The sequence below is a fragment of the Nyctereutes procyonoides genome, unplaced genomic scaffold, assembly GCF_905146905.1.
Source record: "Nyctereutes procyonoides isolate TBG_1078 unplaced genomic scaffold, NYPRO_anot_genome, whole genome shotgun sequence".
Lineage (NCBI taxonomy): Eukaryota > Metazoa > Chordata > Mammalia > Carnivora > Canidae > Nyctereutes > Nyctereutes procyonoides.
This window is the reverse complement of record NW_026575142.1, coordinates 14,534,889-14,551,266: the sequence shown is the minus strand read 5'-3', so window position 1 is coordinate 14,551,266 and position 16,378 is coordinate 14,534,889.

Genomic DNA, 16,378 nt, shown 5'->3' with positions numbered 1-16,378 from the left:
ATCCCAGCAGCACTTTTTTTCTCTTGTTATGAGTCTCCGAACAAAGCTTAGCCTGTATTCTTTGGCTGGGTTTCCAGATTTCTCCCCTCCCCAGCACAATGAAAAGAACTCTTCTCAGCCCTCGTAGGCTTATTTATTTTCTCCAGTTAAGACAAGACACATCACCAGTCATTATCGGGGGTGATAAAGTGACACTTGAGCAAGGTCATACAGATGGCAGATGTCCATACTGTTAATTTTCTCAGACTTGAAATACCAGCATCTGTGCTTTTAACTGTCAGTGGGCCTTCTGTGTTTAAAAGCTGGTTCAATTTATCTCGATTCTGGAACTTTCCTTCATAGAATGTTGTGCCAAACAGGTGGATCTGTGATGGTTTGAGAATACTCATAGCGCTGCAGTAATAAAGTTTACAATAATAAATTTCTTTCATATTGTTACTTCATGTTTTCCAGTAGTTTTCACAGTCGTTCTATTCATAAAAACCCTCTGGACGATCAGAGTAGTTGATCCTGCCCCAACTTACTAAAAATCTTTTTCCTGGCCAGGGTATTCCCTGATTTGTAGATAGTAAATAGGTAAGTATTTATTTTAATATTTTTACTCCTTATTCACAGTAGGTGACCGGGCTTTCCATTTTGGGGAGAATTATAAAACTGCATTTTAAAGAGCACAGATGAGGGGCACCCAGGTGGCTGAGCTGGTTAAGCATCTGCCCTCAATTCAGGTCATGATCCCACCCTGGGATCACACCCCATATAGGGCTCCCTGTTCAGTGGGGAATCTGCTTCTCCCTTTCCCTCTGCTCCTCCCCCTCTCTCACTAAATAAGTAAATAAGTAAGTAAATAAATAAATAAATAAATAAATAAATAAATAAATAAAATCTTTTTAAAAAATAAAAGTACAGATGATGTATAAGTTTGACAAATATTTTTGAAGGTGGAATGACCAAAGTGTATAGGAAATCTTGGTCTTTGAAAATGCATATGATTCCCCATTCAGCAGAAAAATCCAGTTCCCCAGAAAGTTCTTTTTAAAAGATTTTATTTTTTATTTATTCATGAGAGACACAGAGAGAGAGAGGCAGAGACATAGGCAGAGGGAGAAGCAGGCTCCCTGTGACAAGCCTGATGTAGGATGCTCAACACTGAGCCACCCAGGTTCCCCATCCCAGAAAGATTTTAGTGTATTCCAAATGAAAGTGGAATAGAAAGAAAAGTCAGAGGCTTTTCCCTTTGCCCAGACTTAATGGAACATGTGGGTCAGTTCTCATGTTGTGGCTGAGCCACTCCAACTGAACTCAGCACCTTACAGGTATGTTTAGAGACCCAGCCACCCTCTGCCCAAGGCACAATTAGGGTTCCCTCCCCAGACCCAGGAATATGCCTGGGAAGGACTTGCCTGGTTTGTGAAGGCAGTGCCTCCTTGGGAAGCTGAGGCTGTGTCCCTCTCCTAGTGACTCCTACAATGAAGCGAGCCCGACCTCAAGTGTCCTGGGGTCCAGCCAGGAGCAGGCTGCACAAGGCTCTTGTAGGACCGTCCAATGTTCACATGCTGTCCTGGTTCCCTACAGCTGCTCTAACAAAGTACTACAAGCATGATGGCTTATAAACAATAGATATTCATTCTCTTACAGTTCTAGAAGGCCCTGGACCTTCAGAGGACTACAATCCAGGTGTTGGCAGGGTTAGTCTCTTCTGCGAATTCTAAGGCAAGAGCTACCCCAGTCCCCTCTCGTGGCTTCTGGTGTCTGCCCACCAGCCTTGGCATTCCTTGGCTTATAGATTCATCACTCTAATCTCTGCCTCTGTCTTCATCTGGCCTTCTCTGTATGTCTGTCCAAATTTTCCTTTCCTTTTTTTTTTTTTTAAAGATTTTATATATTTATTCATGACAGACACACACACACACAGAGGCAGAGACACAGGCAGAGGGAGAAGCAGGCTCCATGCAGGGAGCCCGACTTGGGACTCGATCCCAGGTCGCCAGGATCACACCCTGGGCCAAAGGTGGCGCTAAACCGCTGGGCCACTGGGGCTGCCCCCCAATTTTCCTTTTCTTAAAAGGACAGCAGTCGTTGGATTAGGATCCATCCTAATCCTGTCTGAATGCATCTTACCTTGATTTCATCTGCAAAGATCTTCTTTCTAAGTAAGGTCATATTTACAGGTACCAAGTGTTCAGACTGCAACGTATTTTTTTTGAAGGACACAGGTCTACCCGACGTGCATGGTAACTAGGAGCCACAGCATTTTAGAACTGAAAAATGATGCTCAGGCATTGCAGACGTGACTGAGATAAAGTCCTGACTTTCCACTCTGACTGTGTTGGGGGCCGACTGCACTCTGTGTGTCCCTGTCAGCAGGACGAGGGGATAGTAGCAGTGGCCGCCCTGGAGCCTGTGTAGGGATTAGGTGAGAATATCTGTGTGAAACCCAGTGGCCAGCACAGAGCAAGCCCCAATCAGTGTTACGTAACTTTATATGGCCTCCGCATATGTCCAGTCAGCCTCGTAAACTTAGGAAGTGTCATGTAGGATCCTTAGGATTAAAAAAATGATACTTTCCTGACGGTCTGGGAAATGTAAGTAAGCTTTGGGGATCAAGAATAAGTGCTTATGTGTGGTTATATTTTGATTTGAAAGAATAACCCTTTTGGTGGTTATACAACACTGCGGTTTCTTGTATAAACTGTCAAATGATATCTTCTATTTGAATAAGGCTTCTCAGTTTTCAAAGGGTTTTTACTTCTTTCTTATACAAACCCTGGGAAAGTGGCAGGGTGGGTATTGATAATCCCATTTTATGGGTAAGGACACTAAGACAAGGGTTAAGAGGTTTGCTTTAGATCAGTGAGTGTAGCTGAGATGGCCGGCTGCCCACCTGATTCATATTCTCTTCTTTTCCTTGCTAACAAGACCCCTGTCTTGTTCAGATTGTGATATGTCCAGCTAAAAAAGAACATTCCCAGACTCTTTTGCTAGTGGGGCTGGCCAGTGATGTGTGAGCAGCAATGGAGGACAGGGGAGCTTCCAAGACAACCTTTTAGAGGAGGCCAATTCATCTGGCACAAACCCACCACCAGCCACCCAGGGTGTGTGTGTGTGTGTGTGTGTGTGTGTGTGTGTGTGTGTTGTACTCATTTTCATCTAAACTCAGGGCTGATTGAAGTCCCTAACCAAGAATACACAACTCACAGGAAGCCTGGGTGGCTCAGCGCTTGAGCATGAGCTTTTGGCCCGGGGTGTGATCCTGGAGTCCCGGGATGGAATCCCACCTCGGGCTCCCTGCATGGAGCCTACTTCTCCCTCTACCTGTGCCTCTGCCTCTCTCTGTGTGTCTCTCATGAATAAATAAATAAAATCTTAAAACACACACACACACACACCTCAGGGCATGGCGGGTATGTTCGGAGGGTCCTAGTCAGCACTCTCCAAACATAGCGAAGACAACCACCCGCATCTTGGCTAGAGGGCCTGTTAATTAGCATAAGGATTTTTCCTGAATGAAAGGTGGATTCGCTGGAAATATCTTAAAGGCACCCATACCCTTGCATTACTGTGGCATTAAGGCCAGCCCTCTAGTCTCACCTCCCTCGCACAAGGGCCAGGTGCTAACTCTGCCGTTGGAGTGCTGTCATTTCTACCTTCCTGGAGTGAACTCTCCACACAAGTGTCGTCAGTCATGTACACAGACTTCTGAATGAGACCTGCCCTCATTTTGGCACAGTGCCCAGGGAGGTGGCTGAGGAGGGGAACTGTAGTTCTCAAGTACTTCAGACCAGCAGGGATGGTGGTCACCATCGGCTATAGACAAAGAACCTGACCAGTGTGAACGCCCAGATTGACTTAGGTCAGTTGTCAATACCCTGGCAGCCACGTTTGAATGGGTGACCCTCCCACTGGTAGTGGTTACCTGGAACAGAGCGAGACATTGGCCCAAGCCGTGCCAGTTGGGTCCTTTCTCTTGTACTTCTGCAATCAAGACTGAAAAATACTGTCATCGGGCTCTACGTATTGCTAAAATTGAGGTAGTATAAACGCAGACATGGTGGGGAGGCCATGTGGATGGGCAGGGAAGGGAGGAGATGGGCCAAGAGAAAAGGAGGGGCTGCATGTGAATGGAGACAGGGATTAGAGGTCATGTGGCCCGCAGAGTGAGGATGGCAAGACTTTAGGAAGCTTCCTTGGTTCCCATTGGCTTGCTAGTTCTGGGTCTCAGTTCCTGGGGACTGTCTGACTGATCTTGCCCCAAGGTTTCTCTGAATCTTTATAGTAAATGGCTCCTTATTATTGCTTAAGTGACTTTAAAGTGCTTTCTGTTGCTTTAACCAAAAGAACCTTGATGTAACTCAATATCATGCTGGAATGTATATAAATACCTTCTTAAAAGGTTTGTGTATCTGTAGGCTCTATTAATATCCATTCCTCCCAATTCCATTAACATACATCATACATCTTGAACACACGCACACGCACTCTGCATTCATAAGCTCAGTCCAATTACCAGATTGAAATTCCCCCCATGCCTAGATGTCTTAGCAGCACATTTATTTCTCAGACTCCATAATACACTTGACTAGGTTTTAAGCACATTGACTAGATCAATGAATAAAAATATATTGCTAAACTTCTCTTTGAGGTGAATCCTCCTCATCAGTAAATTAGGCTTCAAGGTGAGTGTACAGCAGACCTCACAGCACAGCTCTTGGGCTGATTCCCGTCCTTTCCCACACAAAGCATGAGAAAAGGAGTCACACGTGAAGAGCGACTCCATTCATTAGCCATTCCTTCGTCTCACAGGCATTTCCTGAGCCCTCCATGTGCTCTGCTCTGCTCTAGTTGCCCTGAATCCAAACGTGAGTGAGATTCAGACCTAGTGTGAACCATACCTGGGGCGATTTCTTGAATCTAAAACACTACTTTCATTTCTCAATTCTATTTTCTGGTTTTCCATTGCCACTCTCCTACCACTGCTACAAATTCTTTAACTCCAGGGTCTTCTGACTTTTTCATTCTTTCTTTCGTGAAGTTTAAATTTTTGGATCTGTCTGGAATTGGGGAATGGTAACCCTCCCTTACTTAGGATTCTTTCCCCATTATGTTACTCACCATGAAGTGGTGTTACCTTGACTGACTACACACACACTCCCCTTGGGAACTTCATCCTGGCTGTTCCCCCTGCTGGGAGAGCTCTTGCCCAAATATCTCCCTGGCTCATTCCATCCCCCTCTTCAAGTCTTCATGCAAACTTTACCTTCTTCTGCCCACCTGCCTCAGCACTCCTGACCATCCATACCTTTAATTTTTCTTTTTCCATAGCATTTCCCACCTTCTAACAAGGGTAGAGGTCTTTGTTTTCTCATGCTATATCCCCAGAACAGTGCCTGGCATATAGTAGGCTTGCAGTGAACATTTGCTGAGTGTATGGCTGGTGATGTGGGGGCAAGTCTGTTTGGGCGAAACACAAAAGCAAACAATTGGAATATATTTGCAGTCAGGTGTTTGGATCTGTACTTACTCAGGTGACCTTAACAAAGACAATGCTAAGATCAGAAAGCACAGAGATTAACTGGAGCTAGTTTTGTCAAGTTGAACAAAGTAGTCTGCAGGTACACAAAGCAGCTGGCACCCATGGGCAGAAAATATGCATATCTGTGACATGCTTTATGAGAACGTGGATTGATGGAAATATTGATGGGGAGTAGTTTGGATTGTGTATTAAAAGAGTAGCATTTATAAAGGAAAGAGGAGTGCCGGGGTGGCTCAGTCAATTGAATGTCTGACTCTTGATTTCAGCTCAGGTCATAATCTCAGGGTCATGGGATGAAGTCCCACATCAGACTCCATGCTCAGGGAGTCTGCTTCTCCCTCTCCCTCTGCTGCTCCACCCTACTTGTGTTCTCTCTTGGTCTCTCTTTCTCTATGTCAAATATATATATTTTATAATATATAATGATATTTATTATCTATAATAATATTTATAAATATATTTATATAATATAATAAATATTATATATTATAATATATATTTATATTTATATTTATATACTTATATATATTTTGTCAATATTTATATATTGACAGCCTGATCTCTGTCAATGAAATTCACCAGCTGATAAGCCCTGCCCGCATACCTCAAAGCAAACCCACAAATCAGATTGTGTGAGTTTAGTCTTCAAAATGAATGAACATCCAGGGGTTGTCTGATTCTGGAGGAAAGCCTTCAACATGAAACAGACCAAAATCATTCAAGTAGGAAAAAAGTTTAGGAGGAAGCGGAAACAAAGCAGGGGAACAGAGTAAAAATTCTCAAACACACACCAAACACATATTTAATATTCTTGGGGAGATAAGAGGCAAAAATGCTATGGGAAAACATTTCTGTTTCTTCAATGACTATTAACTTAAGAATGTATCATGAAGGGATCCCTGGGTGGCGCAGCGGTTTGGCGCCTGCCTTTGGCCCAGGGCGCGATCCTGGACACCCGGGATCGAATTCCACGTCGGGCTCCCGGTGCATGGAGCCTGCTTCTCCCTCTGCCTGTGTCTCTGCCTCTCTCTCTCTCTCTCTCATCTCTCATGAATAAATAAATAAAATCTTTAAAAAAAAAAGAATGTATCATGAAGTATGAGACCATTTTAAGTTAAAAATGGAGACATTGGTCATCTAAGGAAAGAAAGATCATCTAAAATAAAGGGAAGGTAGAGACATGAAGAGAACTAGAATATCCCCTCCTGCAATGAACTGAATGTCGGTGTCTCCCCCTCCCAAAGTCCTATGTTGAAATCCTAACCCTTAATGTGATAATATATGGAAGTGGGGCCTTAATTCATGAGGGTGGGCTCTCATGAACTGGATCAGTACCCTTATAAGGAAGCCCCAGAGAACTCTGTTGCCCCTTTCACCAAGAAAGGTGCAACCTGGAGAGAGCCATCACCAGAACCCAACCATGCTGGCATCCCAGTCTTAGATTTCTGGCCTCCAGAACTGAGAGAAATAAATTTCTTTTGTTATGAGTCGCCTAGTCCATGGTCCTTTATTATAGCATCCTAAGTGGACTAAGATACCACCTCACAGTTATAAGCCTTAGTTTTCCTTCTATATTCCTAAAGATTATCACATAGAACTCTTTCGTTTTTTCCCCCAAATCACCACATTTAACTTTTCAAGCTAAAAGAAAATGCCCCCCCCCCTTTTTAAAAAAAGATTTTATTTATTTATTCATGAGAGACACAGAGAGAGACAGAGACATAGGCAGAGGGAGGAAAAGCAGGCTCCATCCATGCAGGGAGCCCAATGTGGGACTTGATCCTAGGACCCTGGGATCATGCCCTGAGCCAAAGGCAGATGCTCAACTGCTGAGCCACCCAGGCATCCCCAAAAAGATGCCCTTTCAATGGAAAATATGGATTTCACATGGAAGATGAAACATAAGAAGAACTAAGTCACAAGGCACCAGCAAGTATTGCCCCTCATCTCCTACCAGGATCAAGGCTACTTTTTTGTAGAACTTACCTGAAAAAATGGAGGTGCTGTGTACCTACCCTACTTGGTTATTATGAATATGATCTTTAAGACAATGGGCAGTTTAGTTCTATGTTAATGATATTTTAACAATTTGCACCCCCCCCCAAATTTTTTTAATACACAGAAGCCCTCCCCTATCCCTAATTTTTACAGGAGGAAATGAGGCGCAGGGAGGTGAATCACTTAACCCAAGAGCACACATCCAGTACCTGGTTGATCCAAGGTCAGAGTCTCTTACTTCAATAAGCCCAGGGAGCTCTGCTGCACTCTGTGGACTACAGGCAAGCAGGTTTTTGCAGAGCAAGTGTGAAATCTCAAGCATGAGAAAGCACTTTTGGTTAAGCATGGCAGATTGAAGACTTTCTCTTCCAAAATCCCAACTAAAGATTCCAGTAGAAGAATAAAAAAGGTATAAATGCACAAAAACAAATGCCCTGGAAGGGAACTATACAGACTTTGAAATGGCAAATGGAAAACAGTTTTGGCAGATGGAAAACAGATGGAGAGGTGGTGACCGGTTTAGCCACCAGGGGAGCACTCCAAGAAATCCTGCAGAAACCCCAGAAAGGTGGGGGTTCTGTGACACCAGATAAGCAGGAAGAAGGGAAGAGTTGAAGAATTGAATACAGAAGATTGTTGAGAAGTTTGGGTCTAGATCTCCAAGTATCCTCCTCTACCCAAGCAACCAGGCAATGCCTCCCTCCTACCTTCCCCTGCCACCTGCTCACATAGACTGAAAGGTTTTTTTTTCTCCAGAAGTATGGAACCAAAAACACTCCAAATATAGCCACATTATGTACAGCACAGGACAGCAGTGAGGTTTGGGGCTGGTACTAGGGAAAGCGAAAATCAGTACTAAAGTCATCACTGAATTGGTATTTCTGCCTCCCAGACCCTTCCCCTGCTGGCAACCAGAATCTTCTTTTCCATCAGGACAGCAGGGGTTCTGTCCTGGGGGAACTGAGTGACAGCAGAGAGAGAAAACCCCTGCAGAGAATGTCATTTGGGGTCCCACCCTGAAAAGGCGGGCTCACAGCCTGGTCTCTGTCAATGAAATTCACCAGCTGATAAGCCCTGCCCGCATGCCTCAAAGCAAACCCACAAATCAGATTGTGTGAGCTTAGTCTTCAATATGAATGAACATCCAGGGGTTGTCTGATTCTGGAAGAAAGCCTTCAACATGAAACAGACCAAAATCATTCAAGTAGGAAAAAAAGTTTAGGAGGAAGCGGAAACAAAGGAGGGGAACAGAGTAAAAATTCTCAAACACACACCAAATGTATATTTAATATTCTTGGGGAGATAAGAGGCAGTGCTGCACCCATTAATCAGAAGCAGGATGCTTTAATTCAGGAATGATCAAAGAACAAGACAGAAGAGTTCTTAGAAATTAAAAATAGAAGAGCTAAAAAAAGAAGATTTGGCAGATGATAAAGTGGGAAAATCTCCCAGAAAGATGAACAAAAAACCAGAGATGGCCAAGAGGAAAGAAATGATAAGAAAATTAAAGGACTGGTCCAGGAGGACCAACAACATTCACCAAGTAGGAGTTTCAGAAAGAAGGAATAAAGAAAATGAAGTTGAAAGACTTGGGAAATCATACCAGAAAATTTCCTCGTGGATTTGAAAAGATCCCTACCAGGTGACACCACTTGGAGATTCCAGAAACTGTGAATAAAGAGAAGACCCTCAACGTGTCCTTAGAGGACTCATCTATACTGAGAGAATAGTGGGAGGCAACAGAGGGACGGGGGTGTAGTCATCTTCTGACATCATAGGAAGCCAATAAATGATGTCTCAAATGGATCAAGTGATAGCTGCATAAGCTTATTATTTAGAAATCTGGGAGGAAAATATAAGAAATAGCTAAAAGAGGATATATGAAGGGGGACAGGAGAACTTTTTATATTATAGGGCTCACATTATTGGGCTTTCTCATCTACTTGTGTACTGATGATCAATTCCATGGCAGAATGTTGAAAAAAGATCCAATTTCCTTCTTCCCATTCCCCAATCTCTGTGGCTTTGCCTTCTCGGAGGAGGCGGCCTGCCCCTGGCTATGTTATAACCCCTTCAACGTTAGGCAATCTGGGTTCCCCTTGCTTGGGTTTTGGGGGCTTGCCTTGTGGCACAGCGTTGTCCTGTCATGTGGAAGGGGATGAAGTCTCCACTATGGCTTTGTGCCGAGCTCACAGGGGCAGATAAATACATGAACATTTTCCTTTGTTTTCATGGCGATATCTATGCAAAGTTCTTTTCCCTCTTGGTGTTTATCTTTTGGCCCAGGTTGTAAGGACGGGATGGACTCAGGTGGTGAGTAATGGCTGAGTCCCATTGTTCCCCCTCGTGGTGACCGCACCCTGTGCTGTCCAATGGGGGACAGCCAGCCTCGCCTTTGATGTCCTCTGAGTTGAAAGGCCTTTTTGGCTTTGATATGAGCACGAACTGGCTTTGCAAAAACCAACGCCGGGCAATTATGTCATGAAGAACCAAAGCTTAATAGTTACATGCAATGGAAATAAATCCTTGACAGGGTTGGTGTGAGAGGAGGAAGCTGGATTATGCAACAAACAACAGAGTCCCCCAATTTAGATTTTTAATGGACAGACCCCTTGGAAGTACTGTAGCTCAGAGAAAACAAAGAATTAAAATATGTGCTGTGGAGCCTTATCTCTTTGGGGTTTGTGTTATCACATTGAGGGGAGTCTCCCTCTTACGAATCACAAATTCCTGGAGCGCCTTACCAAAGGGCTTGCTTCCCTGGCCCTTATATTTGGTGGGGAGGCTGTACTCAGTTGAGTGAGGCACTTGAGGGAGGGGAGGAGATGATGTCAGGAGGGGCTGCAGGAGATCAGTGCCCCTCGGGAACCAGCAGTGAACCAGCAGTGAGCCTGCAGACCTCCCGGCAAGGGCAGTGGAAGGGGCCTTGGCCAGGACACAGCACTTCCAGGCCTGTAGGGCTTCCTTCTCCCTTCAGGACTTCAGGTCCATATTCACTCCACCAGGCCAGGGAGCCTGCACAAGAGAGTGTCCAGGCTACATCGCCTGCTCTGCGCTTCCGGTTCCATCCCCAAACCTCTCTCCCTTCTCTCTCTTCTCTCCTTTTCTCGTCCAAACTGATAAATTTTGGGGGTAAGTGCTGAACTCTTTGGACAAAATCTATAAGAGGGTGTGCCGTTGAGTTTGTTGGGACTGGGGGAGGTGAGGGGTTTATAGTTCCCAAATTGGTCTTAATTACAATCCTTCTGGTGACTTAAGAGAAAAGCACCAGGCCTGCCCTTGGATGAGATCCTCGCTGAGTGTAATCAAGTGCATGCCAGTCTAGCTCAGCCTCAAACCAGGGTATGTGAGCCGAAGTCATGGTGAAAGCCGCATTTATCTGATTAAGAATACTCATTAACATTTGAAAAGAAAACCCGTGCCTCTGCTCTGCTTCTACTTGTCTGATTTCAAGAAGCTTGTCCAGGCCCTGATTTTCTCTTCTAGAAGATTCCTCTCATGGCTTCTGTTTCACCTGTCAGTGAAATCAATCACCCTCATCTCTTGTACAACTGACAGTCTAGAAGATGCTAGTGTTTTTTTGTAGTGTCTGCCACAAACAAAAGCCAATGCTTTCAGCAGTTGCCTAGCCAGAGGACTTTGGAGGGAAGTTTCAACATGTCTACCCTAAATTGCTGACCACCCTCCCTGTCTGGGGCTTCCAGGGCTTCCCAGGAGTAGCCTCAGCCTCTGATATCAAAGAGGACCTTTCCTAACCTGTGTCCCATAGTGAGTTTGCCTCCTTAAGAAAAAGGGAAGGATGTGCCACTTTCTTACTGAGGGGAAAAGAAACATTCAGTTTGCAGCGTGGGTAAATGGTGTGGTATTTAAAAGAAATCATACACAGTTTTATGTCGCATTTCTATAGCATTGCCCACAGAATGCAAAAATTCCTTTGTTTTCTGTGCAAAGAAACCAAGAACAAGAGAAATTTGATTCCATTCAGTTCATAGTTTTCTTTTTTTACAAATTTATATTCAATTTAATGAACATAGAGTGTAGCGTTAGTTTCAGAGGTAGAGGTCAGTGATTCATCAGTTGCATCTAACATCCAATGTCCATTACATCACCTGCCCTCCTTAATGCCCATCACCCAGTTACCCCATCCCCCTGACCCCCTCCCCTCTAGCAACCCTCAGTTTGTTTCCTAGAGCTTTGAGTCTCTTATGGTTTGTCTCTCTCTCTCTCTCTGTTTTCATCTTATTTTTCCTTCCCTTCCCTGACGTTCATCTGTTTTCTTTCTTAAATTTCACATGAGTGAAATCATATGATATTTATCTTTCTCCGACTTATTTCGCTTAGCGTAATACCCTCTAATTCTATCCATGTTCTTGCAAATGGCAAGATTTCATTCTTTTTGATGGCTGAGTAATATTCTATTTTATATATATCATGTCTTCTTTATTCATTCATCTCACAGACAGTTTTCTTAAACATAACTGGCATCAGGATAACCTGGGGAACTGATAGAATGTGTAGGTGGGACCACATTTTGAGAAATCCAAACCCTCAAAATTGTGACTTTGACGTGTCACAAAATTGGACAGGATCTTAAAGCTCCTAAGTTCCAACGCCTCATTTGACAGAGGGAAGACTGGTTCCAAGACCTGAAGAGACTCTGCCAGGCTCCTACAACTAGCTCATGTGGTTCCTCGGAGGCAGAAGTAGGTAGTGATCTTAGTCCTGGTCTCTCTGAGAACCCTGCCCTACCTGGAAGCCCCAACTATCCTGTGACCTCGTTTATTTTTCTCTGCCAGCCTCCCCAGTTCCTGTTTCCTCCCTTGTCTCTGTTCTCACTCAAACTAGAATCCTTAACTTTGGTCCTTTGTTTTCTCTGATTTTATCCTACCCCTGGCCCTGCCCTCCTTACCATCCTTCTTTACATTCTCCTACTGCAGTGATGGAGAGGACCTCTTTCCTCTACCTGACGAACTGCTACTCAGCCTTCAAGACCTGACTCAACTTTTATTTTCTGCCAACCTTTCTGAGGCCCCCATCAAACTCAGGTAATTTCTCCTACTTCTTAAATTTCTATATCATAATGGTATTTCTATAGACAGCACTCTTCCCCTTGTATTTTTTTTAAAGATTTATTTTTATTTATGATAGAGAGAGAGAGAGAGAGAGAGGCAGAGACACAGGCAGAGGGAGAAGCAGGCTCCATGCTGGGAGCCCAACACGGAACTCGATCCCGGGACTCCAGGATCGTGCCCTGGGCCAAAGGCAGGCGCGAAACCGCTGAGCCACCCAGGGATCCCCTACCCCTTGTATTTAATTTTTGTTGCTTATCTGCCTCCCCTATTGGAGCTTGAGCTCTTTGAAGGCAGGCACCCTAACTCATCTATCTGTGCATCCCCTGTGCCTTGCCATTCTGGTTAACCCTTGTTGTGGAAAAAAAGTAAAGTACCCCACAACATAGTGGCCTAAAACAGCAAACATGATTTAATTAGCTCATGAAGTATGAGCAGGGTTTAGCTGTTTCCATTCTATGCACTGTCAGCTAACGTGGGTCCAGTTGACATTTGCAATACTGCTCACTCACATGGCTGGCAATTTGCAAACTGTCAGTTCCTCTCTACACAGGCTTCTTCACAGGGGAGCATCAGCTTTCTCACACAACAGTATCTAGGTTCCCAAAACAAATATCCCGGGAGAACCAACTGGAAGAAGCTGTATTGCCTTTTTTGACCTGACCTTGGAGGCAAAATAATATCTATTGTGGTCAAAAGTTGAGGAGGGAGTGCTGATCCCACCCCTCCATGGGAGGAGTGCCAGAGTGACACTGAGAGAAGAGCTTGTGGGTGGGAAATGTTGGAAAATGCACCCATCACACTAGCACAGGGCCTAAGACCTGATAAAGGATCATTAGGTGATTGAAGAAATAAATGGCTAAATAAAACCGAAGTCCTAAATCTTTGTAGCAACCAAAAGAGTGGTGGCTCTTGAGGGGTTCTAATAGGTATTAGGTCTCTTAGACTCTTTGGGGTACATAAAATTTTCTCAATTGTTTTGGATGTATGGAATTTTTATATAATTGGGAAAGAATGGGTTCAGAGAATCTCAAGATACATTTCTTTCTGAATTTTAAATTCTCGTGCTGAGACATGGGGTGTCTAGGGCGTAGGGAAGGAAGGGAGATTAATTTTTAACTCCTATACCTTTTTGTTCACTTTGGATTTTGAGCCATGTTCAAATCATGTACAAATAGATGATAGATAGATAGATAGATAGATCATAGATAGATAGATATCTTTGACTGTTAAGTTCTAAAATAAAATTTTAAATTAAATTTATTGCAATGGACATCATCATCAATTTACTCTCAAATGATTCAGAAAAAAATATGTGTGTATATATGGAGAGACAGAGAACAATAGAGCAAATGGGCAAAATGTTGACAACAGATACATCTGGGTAATGAATGTTCTTAATGTTACTATTCTTTTCTGCTCACAACTTTCCTGTAGATCTGACGTTTTCCAAATAAAAAGTTCTTGAAAATCCTCATGGGATGAACATGGCCCTAAACTGCTTCTTTTGGGGGAGGAAGAGTCTTCTCGGTTGTTTTGTTGTTTTTGTGGTTGCTTTCCTCATGCAAATTTAGGTTTACATTCACAGAAGACCCTCTTTTAATAATTTTCCGGAATAAATCTTTTAGTGAGTTTAACAGCAACAAAAATTAGAAAATCATAGTTAATTGCAATAATGAATTCTTGAAAAATTGGTGGCATCAAGATTAGCAGGTGACATAACGGATGTCCTATAGGCTTCGTGTGTGTGTTGAACATTGTCTCCCTAATATTTAGATGGAGAATTTTGTACGAGAGAAAGAGGAAGGGAAACCGCACTTAGTACTGAGACAGTCACTGTGCAACGAGTTCTAAGTGTATTAGCTCATTAACTATCTTCAAAACCCTTCTAAGCAGATTTTACTATCCCTCTTCTGTAACTGAGGAAACAAGCTCAGGCAGTGGTTGTGCTCATTCTTATGCCCTTGGCTTCAACTACGAAAACTTGAACTTGACTGCCTCAAACAACAAGGACATTTATTCTCTCACATGCAAAGAGGCTGGGAGCAAGAAAAAAGGACTGATCATATGCCAGGGATTGGGGCAGCCCTGATAATATGAAGACGAGAAAACCTAGCTCCTGCTTATGGGAACTTCGCAAGAGTCATAACACTGGAAAGGCAGGCCCAGGGGCTGTGGATTTGCTCGGTGTTTCTTGTCAGCCGGTGCTCTGTCTTTATGTTAATAGGCACATGTGATTATAATTAATGAGCATATGGCTTACTAAGTCATTGCTTTTTAAGAGAAATATTTGCATTTCAAACCAATGATGTATTTTCTCACCAAGACTAATATTATTTCTGTGTATCTACATATGATTTTATTGGCTTATATTTTGTGTAATCTTAGATCATTTTGCTTCTTGTGTAATCTTAGATCATTTTGCTTCTAATTTGCAAATAAAGCAGTTTTCTGGCCTGAAGAATCACTTTTATGTTAGGTCAAAAACAGTTGGAGGGGTGCCTGGGTGGCGCAGTTTGTCAAGTGTCCGACTCTAGATTTCAGCTCAGGTCATGATCCCAGGGTTGTGAGATCACGTCCTATGTCCAGCTCCGTGTGGAGTCTGCTTGGGAGCCTCTCTCCACCTGGGCCTCTGCCCCTCCCCCACTCGCACACACTCTCTCTGTCTCTCTAAAATAAATAAATAAATCTTTAAAAACCCACCAGTGTGAGTAATTTTAACATTTTCATTATTAAAAATACAAAAAATAAGAATTCCACCAATTTTCTGGTAAATAATTCTTACCTTTGCATGAAAACTAGTATCAGTCCTATGGGAAAAAAAAAGTGTATTTAGAACCAGCACCACAACTCATCATTGGTATTCTTTATAAGTTCACAGCTGACATCTCATTTTTAAATCCTTTTTATTTTTTCTCACTGTCTTCTACAAGCCTTTCTTTATTAAATTCTGGCTTTAGTCCCTTCCTACTCCAATTTTCTTTTTTTTTTTTTTAAGATTTATTTATGTATTTTTTTATTCATGAGACACAGAAAGAGGCAGAGATACAGGCAGAAGGAGAAGCAGGCTCTTTACAGGACGCCCGATGCGGGACTCGATTCTAGGACCCCGGGATCACAGCCTGAACCAAAGGCAAATGCTCAACCACTGAGCCACCCAGGCACCTCCTACTCTAATTTTTTTAAACTTCTGTTGTGGAAAGCACATTGGGCTAGCAACCAGGAGACCTCAATACCAATTTCAAATTGCTCTAATTGGGCTGGCACTTGGGCCTCAGTTTTACTAAAAATTCAGCTGTTTGACCTGGGTCAGAGGTGCAAAGTAGATTGTATCTCAGGACCTCACTGTGATTGCTAGTGCTGCCTGGACCACTATGTGATTGACTGGCAATGTCCGCCACAGGCTGGGAGAATGCAGCGCTCCCACCATGTGTTCCTTTCACAGGCTGGAGAAGGTGTGTCTTCTTTGTCTTCTTTTTATTTTTATTTTATTTTTAAAGATTTTATTTATTTATTCATGAGAGAAACAGAGAGAGAGAGAGAGAGAGAGAGAGAGAGAGAGAGAGGCAGAGACACAGGCAGAGGGAGAAGCAGGCCCCATGCAGGAGCCCAACATGGGACTCGATCCCAGGTCTTCAGGATCACACCCTGGGCTGAAGGCGGTGCTAAACTGCTGAGCCACCCGGGCTGCCCTATTTGTCTTCTTTTTAAAAAGAACAGCTTTATTGAGTATAATTGACTTATAACAAACTACACATATTTAAAGTACAATTCGATAAGT